Below are 13,311 nucleotides of genomic sequence, written 5' to 3'. Positions count from 1 at the left end.
ACGTTCCTCGTTCAGGCACTGTTGGTCCGGCCACGAGAGAAGATACCAGAGAGAGGAAAGGCAAGCGAAGGACCACTGTTAGAAGTGAGGGAAATAGATGAAAAGGAAAGGCAGGGAGGTTAACCTGATGCGAGTGACCGGTTTGCTACCCTGCAAAGGGGTGGGGAAATATGAGTAGGAAAAAGGACAGAGAGAGAGAGAGATGAAATGAAAACGAAAAAAGAAAACATGGCTGATCTCTCCGTCATAGGAATCGGTATAACACGAAAGTGAAACGTGTCTTCACAGTAGTGCATATTGTGTAGCTATATATGAGAGCTTGTACAACGTCTATTCGTATTTGGCAGTTATAGCACAGTTTGACGTGGATGTACCAATGTTGACGCCTAGTGGATGCACCCATGTTGATGCCATCGCGACGACTAACGCCCATGATTATGATTAAACAGTTGTGGTAGCTGACGGTGTGAACATATATTTGGACACAGCGAATCGTGAATCCCGCGTAAGGATGATATCAACAAGCTCATAATCAATACTGGTACCCGGTATGCACTTCTTCAAAACGTCGTCAATTAAGGGGAGAAATGGCGCGGTGTGCGCTTTCTAGTAATTGGTAACCGACGCCTGTGCTCATGCATACACCACCGCACTGCGCTTCAGCAATATGGGAGGCAGAGGTTCGTAGCTTGAGCCGCAAACGCGCCCGTCCCGCTGGCCTCTGTCTCGCTCCACCAAGGCATGAGATTCGCCCGTCGAAATCGTGTCCTTTCTGCAACGCGTATTGCAGCAGTTTTCTTAGTAGGTGTTCTTGGAATCGAAGCAGTCGGCGGCGGAGAAATCCCGTTGGTTCATGTGGAAGCTGCACTATTCCGATGTGCTGGCGCACGCTACCACGAAGCGAAAGGCAAGGAACGTAACTGTGTCTAGGGTGCCTTCGCGACGCCAGCGCGGCCAGTGTCCCTCGATGGTATCAAGACGCCTTAACAATGACTTCCGAGCTCTCGCGCAGTCTCGGAGTAAGCGCTAGTAAGCATCGATCGTGACACATTACTTCTTTTCACCTCTCACAGATGGCGGCACCGCCCTGCTCCGCCCCGCCTACCTACACCGCCAACAGAGAGCACCGTGCGAGAGTGTATGTGTGAAAGATATAAAGCGCGTTCGTGAAGTGTCCAGCATCTGCCACGGTATCTTAGTCGTTTAAGCGTCAAGCGCTTACCGTCGCGGCCGCAAGATCATGGGTTCGATTCCCAGTGGCGGATCTTTTTCTTGGTTTTTTTTTTCTCACCTGTTGGCGTCCATTTTATTAACGTCATATCCGTGACGGAAGTACGTAACTGCAGTCTTGGTGGACCCCAGCATAGAACACTTTCTTGTTAAAAAAACACACACATATGCACACACAAGCAAGATGTTCCAATCAGAGCCGTTCTGAGAGACCGCTTGACCGCAGAAAGCGCAGCAGCGCTTGCACAGCCTTTTTCTGTGACGTTAGGTCCGGTCGATGGCGCAGGATTCTTTCTTCCGAAAGAGTGCGGTCGTCCAATTTATAGAGCGTGTTGCAAAGCGACTGTCTCTGTGAACAGTGCTGTGGGCATTCGCACAGAATATGTTGAGTAGTTTCATCACTGCCGCAGTAGTCACATGCTGCGGTGTCGGCCATTGCTATGCGGCACGGGTACGCACGCGCAAATGCGACTACCAACCATAACCTGCCCAGAAAGTTAGCGGCACCTCGGCGAAGGCCTGGGGAACTTGAAGGCTGAGAGTTGGGTCTAGGGAATATAGTCGTGCGTGCTTGAAATGCGGCTCGTTTCAGTGCGACGTGGTGCACTGGCGAGCAAGCACGCGGAGCTTCCATGGAGCGTCAGTCCTATAGAGCGGTATTATTATTTGACTCTTTCCTGTATGAGCTGAAAACACACACATAAGTATTGTCGTATACATAAACTCCTCCACAGCTTGCCCGAATGAACCGATTCCAAATGCTGAAATGCACAGTTTACTCCTTCCTGGTGTGTAAGGCCATGCAGATGCCATGTAGAAGTAACGGTGAGGAGGAAGGGAAGGCCATCAGCTCCGCTGTTTCCTCAGTCTTCGCACTACTCGTGCGTAGCGGTGTGTGTATGTATATATATATATATTGTGACGTCGCAGTTGATACACCTTTACTAAGCCTTCGAGACTTGGCGAACTGAACACATCCGAGGCACAGAACAATCTCCAGATATGTCCCCACAAGCGAAGATGATGAAGAACACCATGTGATAACGATAATGTACAGATGATGAAGAAGTGCCCGATAAATGCCCACACTAATTTCCCCCACGTGCAAGCGGCCATCCTGGCCGCAGCTTAAAGGTACGGAGAACGCCTTGTAAAAGGCTTCATACGAGATACACGCACAATCTCGGTACCGCGACGGCGCCGGTCAATTGGAGCAATAACAGGTTCGACGCGATAATTAACGGGAGAGGTCTCCTCCAAGACTGTGTGTGGGCCAAGAAACCGAAATTGAAATTTGTCGCACAAGCCAGGAGTGCGAACTGGTGTCCGGAGTAGCACCTCGTCGCCGGGGTGGAAGAATACAGCACCGTGCGATGCGTCATGGAGACTCTTGCGGTGCTGTTGTCTTGCCTCAGTGTTCACTCGGGCGAGCTGGCGACAGTGGAGGATGCGGGACACATATTGTTCACAGGAGGATGCATATGGAGTGACAGGGGCGGACAAGAGAGAGACGTCAAGAAGGGAAGTTGGCGATCGGCCATAGACAAGGTAGAATGGCGAGTAGCCAGTTGTGCGTTGTACGGCGGTATTATATGCAAAAGTTACAAATGGCAAAATTGCGTCCCAGTTTGTGTGGTATGGCTCAATGTACATGGCTATCATGTCGGAGAGTGTGCGATGAAATCGCTCAGTTAGCCCGTTGCTTCGGGGGTGATAGCTGGAGGTTGTCTTGTGCGTGGTACCAGAGGCTTTGAGCAATTCCTCAACAATTTGTGAAAAGAAAGCTTTGCCACGGTCGCTCAGAATGACACGAGGAGCTCCGTGACGCAGGATTAAGGCTTTAAGCATAAATGCAGCCACTTCAGAAGCCGACGCCGAAGTCACGCAGGTTGTTTCGGCGTAACGTGTCAAGTGGTCGACAGCTGTCACTATCCAGCGATGACCAGTGGGAGTCATGGGGGGAGGACCATACAGATCAATGCCAACGACTTCGAATGGTGCCGACGGACACGGCAGTGGTTGCAGCTCGCCCCTTTGAGGTAAGTCGGGAGCTTTCGGCTCTGACAAAGGTTGCAGGAAGTGACGTACTTCGCTACACAGGTGGATAGGCCAGGCCAATAGAAGCAACCTTTAATGCGGTCGTACGTTTTCTGGAAACCAAGGTGACCAGCAGTCGTGTCGTCGTGACAGGCCTTAAGAATCTCAGCTCTAAGAGAGCGAGGCAGAACGGGCACCCAGCGTTGACCATCTGGTTGATAGATATGACGGTAAAGGACATGGTTATGAAGCTTGAACTGCGTCAGCTGTCGACGAAGGCGGGCATTAGGTGGCCGCGAATTTCCCTGAAGGCGGTCTATGATGCGTCGACAGTAAGAGTCAGCGAGTTGATGAGACATCATCGGGCCATGGTCGTCAGGAAAAATCTGGTGAAGAGCGGCTAAGGAAGAGACATACGTGGAAGGACCGTCCGAGCATTCATCGCTGAAGTCAGTAGCAGAACCAGTGCACGGTGCCGTAGGAAGTGGGCAGTGAGAAAGCGCATCTGCGTCCTGGTGCTTTTTACCACACTTGTAGATAATAGTGAAATGGTATTCTTGCAGACGTATAATCCAGCGACCAAGGCGTCCGGATAAGTTCTTGAGTGTTGAAAGCCAACATAGAGCACGGTGGTCTGTAACGATGGTAAAATGACGGCCATGCAGATAAGGTCGAAACTTCTGCACCGACCAAACGACAGCTAGGCACTCCTGCTCAGTGATGGTGTAATTCTTCTCAGCGTTGGTCAGTACGCGGCTTGCATACGCGACGACCCTCTTACGTGATGACTGATCTCGCTGCAGGAGAACCAGTGCACGGTGCCTTAGGAAGTGGGCAGCGAGAAAGCGCACCGATGCCGTGACCACTAGCGTCAGTATGCAGGAGTGTGGGTGCTGTTTCATCAAAATGGCGAAGTACTGGTTCGGACGTGAGGGCGTTTTTCATATGGCTAAACGCTGATTCACATTCGGGAGACCAGTCAAAGAGAACACCAGAACCGAGTAAAGAGAACACCAGAACCGAGCAAAGGTGCCGCTATTGAAGCAAAGTCTCGTATGAATCGGCGGAAGTAGGAAGCGAGGCCCAGGAAACTGCGTAAATCTTTGCTCCTTTCGGGACGAGGGAAGCGAAGAACCGCCGAAACCTTATCGGGATCAGGACGAATGCCGTCCTTACTCACAATGTGGCCTAAGACCTTAATGGTCTTGCTGGCAAAGTGACACTTTTATGTGTTCAGCTGAAGGTCAGCGTTAGCAAGGCACGTCAGCACTTCCTCCAAACGTTCTAGGTGTTGAGAGAACGTTGACGAGAAAACAACAATATCGTCCAAATAGCACAGGCAAGTCTTCCACTTGAGGCCACGCAGAACGGTGTCGGTCATGCGCTCTAATGTTGCAGGAGCATTGCAGAGGCCGAAGGGCATTACATTGAACTCGTAAAGCCCATCTGGGGTCGAAAACGCCGTTTTTTCTTTATCGTCCTCATGCATCGGTATCTGCCAGTATCCCGAACGTAGATCGAGACTCGAGAAGTACTCGGCCCCCTGCAGCGAATCCAATGCGTTGTCTATACGTGGCATAGGGTATACGTCCTTGCGCGTGATCTTATTTAGCGCCCGGTAATTCACGCAGAATCGTACAGAACCACCTTTTTTCGAACCAGGACGACGGGAGATGACCAAGGACTAGCTGAGGGGCGTATTATCTTCCGTCGCAGCATGTCGTCAACGTTTTCTTCGATGAGCTTCCGCTCGGCTAGAGATACGCGGATATGGTCAGCGACGAACGATGGACCTACCATCAGTCTCGATCCAATGCGTGGTGACGCATGTCTGTCACCCGCAAACCAACGGGCTAACTGAGCGATTTCATCGCACACTCTCCGACATGATAGCCATGTACATTGAGCCATACCACACAAACTGGGACGCAATTTTGCCATTTGTAACTTTTGCATATAATACCGCCGTACAACGCACAACTGGCTACTCGCCATTCTACCATATATATTATATATATATATATATATATATATATATATATATATATATATATATATATATATATATATATATAGGAAAAAGGTATACGCTTCTAAAAAACTGTTTATTTGTCGACGTTTCGATCGAGACCGATCTTCATCCTGATGAAGATCGGTCTCCGATCGAAACGTCGACAAATAAACAGTTTTTTAGAAGCGTATACCTTTTTCCTAATTATTTTACGGCAACCGAAGACAGACTCTTCATAATCTACGTACCATATATATATATATATATATATAGGCAGGCATGGTGGTGGAGTGGCCGTAGCGTTTGCAAGTAGTCAAGTAGATCCTCCGTGAGAAGTCACAACGTTGTTTATTTCGACGTTTCAGCCAGAGTCTGGCCTTCATCAGGAGAAGGCCAGACTCTGGCTGAAACGTCGAAATAAACAACGTTGTGACTTCTCACGGAGGATCTACTTGACTATATATATATATATATATATATATATATATATATATATATGCGTGTGTGTGTGTATCGAGAGAGAGAGAAAGCCTGGATATATATACAGTGAAAGAAACGTTCTCAGTACAAGAAGTTTCGCAGCACGGAAACCAAGCAACTCAAAATGTAGAGGATGTTCTTTGCAGTCTTGCACAAAGGAGAGAGACGGGCGCTTTGTTTTTGCGTGCGTCTTGTACCCGAGAAGAGACTGCCACTGTAGGTACTCTATCTTAACCAATACCAATTGATTTTCCTTATTTCTGCTGGTCATACCGGATTAGGATGACCTGAGGATGACAGCGCGACAGGCCGATGGGTCAAGCAAGAACAGCCTGGCCCTATCAAAAGTGTCACGACTTTTTTGGAGACGTGTCTGTTCTGCGCAGAGAAACTTATTTTACTTTTTTTTTTCATCCACGTCGTGCCATTCACGTCAGATTCATGCGATGATTGGCCGCTTGCATGAAGAACCAGGCTGAGATAATGCGGTTCTGCTTAGATTACACACAGAGAATATAAAGAGACGTAAAAGGAAGAAACGTCAAAGGGACAGCATTACCAGCTTTACTAAGTAGCTGTGTAGGAAGAACGTGGCGCATATTGTTGAGAAAAAATATGAGAATGAGGTATTATTGCAATGCTTGCACACAGCTGACTAGATCTGCCTAACTATAATTGGCTGTGACGATGCACTTCAAGGAGGGGAAAGCCTTAGATGTCTCATCAAAGACGAAAATTGACCGTCGGCGCCGGCGACCCGTGGCGTCGGGGTCATCACATGATGACTTCAAAGATCATCTAAATTTGTGACATCGTGATGTCGTCATCATGTGATGTCATATGATGACGGCGACACTGATATCGTCGCTTGGTCAAAGGTGGACCGATCATGAAAGCAGTGCAAAACCAGGTGAGGTGCAGAAACCTTGCACTTCCTCCGATGCTGGAGGCATGGCAAAACCACGTTAGGTGTGGAAAGCTTTCGGAGTGGTAAGAATCAATGCATCGGCCGAGAAGAAAGTGGCTTTCGGCTTCGAGTCGTCTTGGGGCCAATGCATGAGGGACCCTGCGAGTTTTTCTTATGCGCTTGCAAAATTGCTCCGACCCCAGACCTCCTTTTCACATGACAGAACGTAAAAGTGGCGTTGCGTGCGTTTTGGCGTATTCTGGTAAACACTGTAGATAACAGCCGTATAAACGATATCAGGCCCCTCGGTATTACTTTTTCAAAATTTCCGCAAATACCGGACCTTCTTTTAGAGCTATAATGCATGACTCGTAAAATGTCCAATAGTCTATTGACATATCAACTGTGTGACACTTTGTGCCACGGGAAAGTAAGCGCTGAAACAAGACAGAAAATATCAGCTCGCGAAACCAAATGAAGTGTACAGTCTACCTCCTAAAATCAAGGGACTTTCTTGCTTGATATCCGAGACACATTGTGGTTACGACATCCTTAAGCAGCAAAGGGGAAAGCGCGAGGAGAAAACGTATGCGGGCTATACTCGTCAACTTGACGCGGCTTACCAAATCACTGGTAATGAATAGCAGAGCAAAAGTAACGAAGTATACGAGCTACTAGCATGCAAGAATGGCATAGCTAAGTGGGTAATTCGGCCTTCTTGACATTACTATTCTCCCTGCGGCCTTTCCTCTTTTACGTTCTTCCGCACTCTCCTTCATTCAGGATACCACAGATTAAAGCTTAGCGACAGTTCTTTACGCTCCCACTCCAAACGGGAACGCACAAGGCGCTCATGGCTGGAAAACAGGCAACAATACAAGCAAGACCGTGGCCGCTCCTCAAGCTTATCCTAGTTGGCTACTGGGAGCATACGAGGCAGAGTGAGGCTAATGATTCCGGCGCAGCACTGCAGTACGCAGCGAAAGTGCTTCTCCGCAGAACCTGAAGTCATTTGTTATCACGTTGCTCTATGGGACACGTCTGGAGATTTACGCATGACTCCCTCCCTGCTCGTAGCATGATCCTGGAGACATTAGGCCTTACAAAAGAAGTTACGCAACCGCTTTTACCACTTCAGTCAGGCGTACGCTCGTAACTTAATAAGCAAGTGTGCGACACCGCTGGAGACTGATGATTCCACATTACGATGTGGTGCCCAGTTCTTCCAACATAAATCATGAGAATGAGAAGAAAATCCAAAAAAGACATTTTTTTCGCTTTCGTACTGCGATGACTTTAGCTGGACTTCTTACGTGCAATCGGGGACCTCGCTAACTGAAAAAAAGTCATCGCGTCACTTATATTACACTTTGCGTTGCATTTGCGTGTTTTCTAATATTTAAAATTTGGTCCTTACTTTTACTACGGCACTAGCGCGGCAATTAATAGTGAAAATAACTGCGGCATAGAAATCACGAAAGAAGGTTAGTGCCGCCCCACGCCCAACACGGCAATTCTCTTTGGCTGTAGAGCTGCTACACTGAAGGCAAATCGACTTAATAGTTTTCAAAATATGCCCATTCTGCATCAACACAGCGTTTCCAGCGACTCTGTCAATCACTGAAGGCTCCCTGGCACGCAGAAACCGCAATGCTCTCCAGCTCCCTCGTTACGACCTCTTCAATGCCCTGGACCGAGGAGTCGTGGTGCCACCCTTTGATGTGCATTTTCAGTCGGGGGGAAGAGGAATAAGTTTGAACTAGCGACATCTGGGTTGTAGGATGGCTGGGGAAGCTTTGCGGTGCCATGTTTGGTCAGGAAGCCTATGACAGCAAAAATGGTGGAGCTCGACGCAATATCGCGACTTTTTGTCGTTGAAGGGCCTCCTGACCGTTGCTCATTTTCAACTTGCCCTCTTCTATCCCGAAACAATTTATTCCACTCAGAAACACTCGATCGGCCCATGCCATTACTACCATAAGCAGTGTTGATCATGTCATGGGTCTCACTCGCAGTTTTGCCAAGTTTGACGCAGACTTCACCGCGCAACGCTGCTCTAACATACGATACATTGTCGAGATGACAAGGCACCATGAAAGGGGTTCAGCTCAAACTCGATGTACACTACGTTAACGCTAGCAGACGACCGGCGACTGGTGCGCTGCTAGCTAAGACCCCCAACAACCCAACCAGCTCGCCATGTTCAGCGCAAAAAAAAGGAACACGAAAACACAAGGAAGTGCACGACACAAGCGCTGTGTCGCTGTTTCGTGTTCCTTTTTTTTGCGCTGAACATGGCGTGTACGTTCCAACTAGCTCAATTTGCCACCTTACTTCAACCCAACCAGCGCAGCAACACCCCCCTCCTCCACCACGATTTCGCGGGAAAAAGTCAGTCCTACTACTTCCCGGACGAACCCTGTACGTCACCTTTACCGTATATTGTTGGTATTTGAATACTTGAAAAATACTAAAAAAATTGAAACGACTTCACCTACAGTACAGTTAAGGTAGATGCGAAATGCGGACAAGGCGCTGTAGTGTATTAAGTGCGTAGAACGTTAGGGCTACGCCTTGTCGTCCATCCGTAAATCTCATGTGGCGTGATCACGCTGACAATCAAGTGGTAAATACAGGCCAAAAACAAGGCTAGCAATGCTCGAAACCGGGTTAAAATAAACGAGCAAGGTATAAATAATATAATAACAGAAATAACCAATGAAGTAAGCGCAATAATAAACTTAAAATTGCTAAAACGCTTCGGAAACATGCGGCTGACAACCGCGCCGCGCAAGACAGGCCGCCGCCGCCTCGTGAAGCAAGCGATTGCTCTTCCCACCGGCGCTTCTCCGGCGCCTTCATCGCTGCATCAGAAGGGGGAAACATCCTGGCGAAACTCGCTGCAGACGACACGTATCTAAATTGCCGCAAGAAGCGGGAAGTCGATAAAGCGCAGCAAAAAGTGGCGTGCATGTCACACATCGAGTTTGCGAATCTCCCTAGCAAGATTCTGCTCGTGCCAGGGAAAGCCTACATGCTTACCTCAAACATTGACGTCATCGACGGTTTGGTAAACGGAGCAGTGGAAACTACGAACGGGAATCGCTGGGTGCCCGTGCTACGCACTTCCTCAGGTCTCACAGCAGTGAAGCTGCTGCATTTAGCGCAGGATTTAGAACTACGCCAATCGCTACATAAGATCGACATTAGCACTGGATTGGAAGTACATTTAGCGCTGGATTTGAACTAGACTTAGCACAGAATTTAGAACTACTCCAATCCTTACACAAGAAAGACATTAGCGTTGTATTTCTATTTTGATTCCCTCCCTCAAGGTGATGCTGGATGCGCGAGTTGGTAGCGTCGACTCCTCCTCCTCCTCCTCCTTCTTGCTTTAGTCATATTGAAGCTGCATCAAGGACCCAAGGAACTTTGCAATAACAATAAGGCACGTCTTAAGGGTCAAAAAGCACTCTTATATGTCTTTTTACCGAATTTCCTCTGATTAAGTGCAGCAGGCAAAACAACTATAAAAATATCTCTTTTACTTCGTAAATCTCTTCATCATTGGTTGGCCGCCCGCGCTAATGATGTGTCCAGCGTCAGGATTGGCAGAAATTTCGTCTCGCAAAGAATTTTAGCGTAAGGGGTTTTAGTGGGCCCAGAAACGTGAGGTGGTTGCACGGCTGTGCCGTTCGACCTCTGCCCTAGCAAATTAGTTCAAAGAAAAGCTAGAGTACTGAACGTCATTTCTAGATGACGTTTCTGCGGGATCAGGTATAACCCGATCGAAGCGCCATGGTACTAGCGTAGCGAAAGACATCTTCTGGCTGTGTCGTCCATCGCACGGCCTCGTGCTCCGGCGAACGGTAAATTGGCCTCCACACACTCTATAAAGTGAAGTATAGTCATAGAGACGGCACATGGCGACCATTTGTTCCGCGAGGAACGTCGTCAGTAGGAAGGCACAGGAGCAAGAAAGTAATTGAGCCGCATTCGCCATCAACAACCGCTCCGCGACTGCTCTGTTGACCCGAATCTCGTGTCAATTTCTTTGGATACAGAGACCCGTACACGAAAGCTCTCCAACACTGGAATTGCGCTGACCGGCTTCGCTCACTTCAATTCGGACGAGTGTACGTGTATGGTGTAGAAGCTCGCAGAGTGTACTCTAGTACCACGTATACTTGAAGTGTTTTCGTCCTATTACAATAGGAGTTACGAATGAAGACGCACGTTCCACTGACAGAGTTCTCTTGTGACCATTTCCCGGTGTCAAGGCCATATGAGCGCGTAGATCATTATGTCGAGGTGATCTTGTGCCCCTGCTATCTTGTGCATTCGCCCAAGTGCTCAGGAGTTACTTATGGAAGTAGACTGGCTCTCTCTACGAAAGTACAGTTCATAGGTATAACAGCACAGACACGCAACAAGAAAACTGAGAAGACAAGGGTGCCAACACTCTGTACACTCAGCACTCTGTCCACTCTTTCGTGTGTATTCGCAGTTATCTTCCAACGTGTTTGTGCTGTTTTACCAATGAACCAACTATGCATCACCAGCTAGCCTGCCAGCAAACGTTACAAATGTACGCCACGAACTTGTGTGTCACTCAGAAAACGCCTCAGAGAATCTGAACAAGAGCGCTCGGTGAGAAAACAAACCAACACTAAAAAAAACAACACGAAGGTCGTTCTAATTAAACACAGAAGAATTCGATAGAGACTTTTCTCTCAACTAAAGCTAATAGGAAGATGCACGCTCAAGAACTTTGACTATGTGTCACCAGCGAAGCCCTTTGAGGCCGTTCGAATATTACATATTCTTCTGACGTCCTTTCTGGAAAGCCTTACAACACATCGATGATGAGATACACGGCTCTAAGAATATGGCACGTCACAGTCTCATATAGTGACATAACGTTGGAGCACGTGACCGAATGCCTTCACTGAACCCTGAAAGTTTCTATTAGAAGAAAAGAAACAAACGAGTACTCCTACTCAGCACACGGGGGTATGACAGAAACGGAAAATCGATGCAGCTATGGCAGTAAAAAAAAAAAAAAAAGAAGGAGAAAAGTTGGCCTCGCTCTCTCTTCTAAATGGAACGGCGCACGGACAAAATACACGGCATCCAGTATGCTCAGCCGGCGCTACCCCCTGTGTCATCCGGTTAGCATTTTCCAGCTACACTTCGACGTGGAATTGCGACTTCGATCACTGAGCTCACGAATATGAAATTCGCGCTTCAACGCTGGTCTGCGCCCCCTTCATGATTATGAAATCTGCCGGATCGATGGTTCCTTGCAGAGTGCAGTACAGGTAATCTTCGCGTTGCACAATAGACACACATTTTCTTTTTGTCCGAGACCTCTTTTTACCGTGTACACTAAGAAACTTACAATATAATATCACTTAAACAGGAGTTCCGAAGCTGAAAAACAGAGAAAGTACAGTGGTCTCCATAGGATCTATGACGATCTCATCAAAAGTATGCGCTGATAAAGCTGAGTTTCCGATTGGGTAAGAGCGTCTGCATATGCACTGTCATTTCGCTCGAACTGTCTCAACTCCGCTGTGGTACACGTGTAGATAGTAGCTCGGTACGTACACTGATGCAACGATACCCTTTCAGTCTTCCATGCAACTCGGGAAAATGTTTCGCAAGTGAAGAGCACTCCTTCTCAAATAATCGTCAAATCGCTGTTTTTTGTTTGTTTGTTTATAATGCCATTGCTTTCAAACTGTTTTTCTGGCATAAAGAGAGGAATGAGCCGTCCCCCCAGACATAGGGGAACTTTGTTTTATATCGCAACAGCGAACATTCAGTCATATATACAAAATGCCTCTCTCGCTGTACTCGTCGTTCCTCGAGGACATCGACTTAATTGATCAACTCTAAGCAGAAAAATTTTTTTCCGCAGCTGAAGAAAATTTCCTCTCTAATGCTATTGTTGCATGTTTGACATTTATTGTGCTCCAAGTGTTTCTCTTAAATATCATTGTCCAACACTTCAAGGAAACCAGAAAAACGAATCAAGCACTCTTCAGGCTCATTTCAGATGTTCGCAAAAGCGCTGTATACGCGTCTTCTGTGTGTCTTGTCGTTTTGTGAGATGTTTCTTAAAGTATGTACAACCAACAAGCCCAACTATCCAAGCTTTTAGTTCGCAAAAAGTTGTTTGTTGGCGCATTTATTTAAAAAAAAAAAAACAAGTGAGACTGCAGTCATGCAGAGGGAGACTCTCAACAACTACACTGTAAAGCAGCCATCGCGAAAAGAAGGCACAACGCACTTAATCCGCGACCCTTGCGCATTGTCACGACGGCACGTCTGGAATCGTGTTCGAAGTTTGTGTCGCTCGTGAAAAACAAAAAATCCATTATTGAAGTGAACTTAATCTTCCGCTGCCCTAAGGCGGTTGTTTTCTCTTCCTGACAACCCTAGATCTCGATGGCCGGAGGAGCTGTGCACGCGTTCTTTCTTCTTTTGTGCTTGGCAATCACCAAGTCCCAACATAATTTTTTGCCATTAAACAAAATATAGCGACGACGCATGAATGGCATTTAGGAAGTAACTGATTCTGTTGTTGCGAACTTGTTTTGCCTCACGCTGTATTAATTAACGTCGAACTCTTTGTTCCCAG

This window comes from Rhipicephalus sanguineus, chromosome 3 (assembly GCF_013339695.2).
Source record: "Rhipicephalus sanguineus isolate Rsan-2018 chromosome 3, BIME_Rsan_1.4, whole genome shotgun sequence".
NCBI lineage: Eukaryota > Metazoa > Arthropoda > Arachnida > Ixodida > Ixodidae > Rhipicephalus > Rhipicephalus sanguineus.
This window is presented reverse-complemented; position numbering follows the sequence as displayed.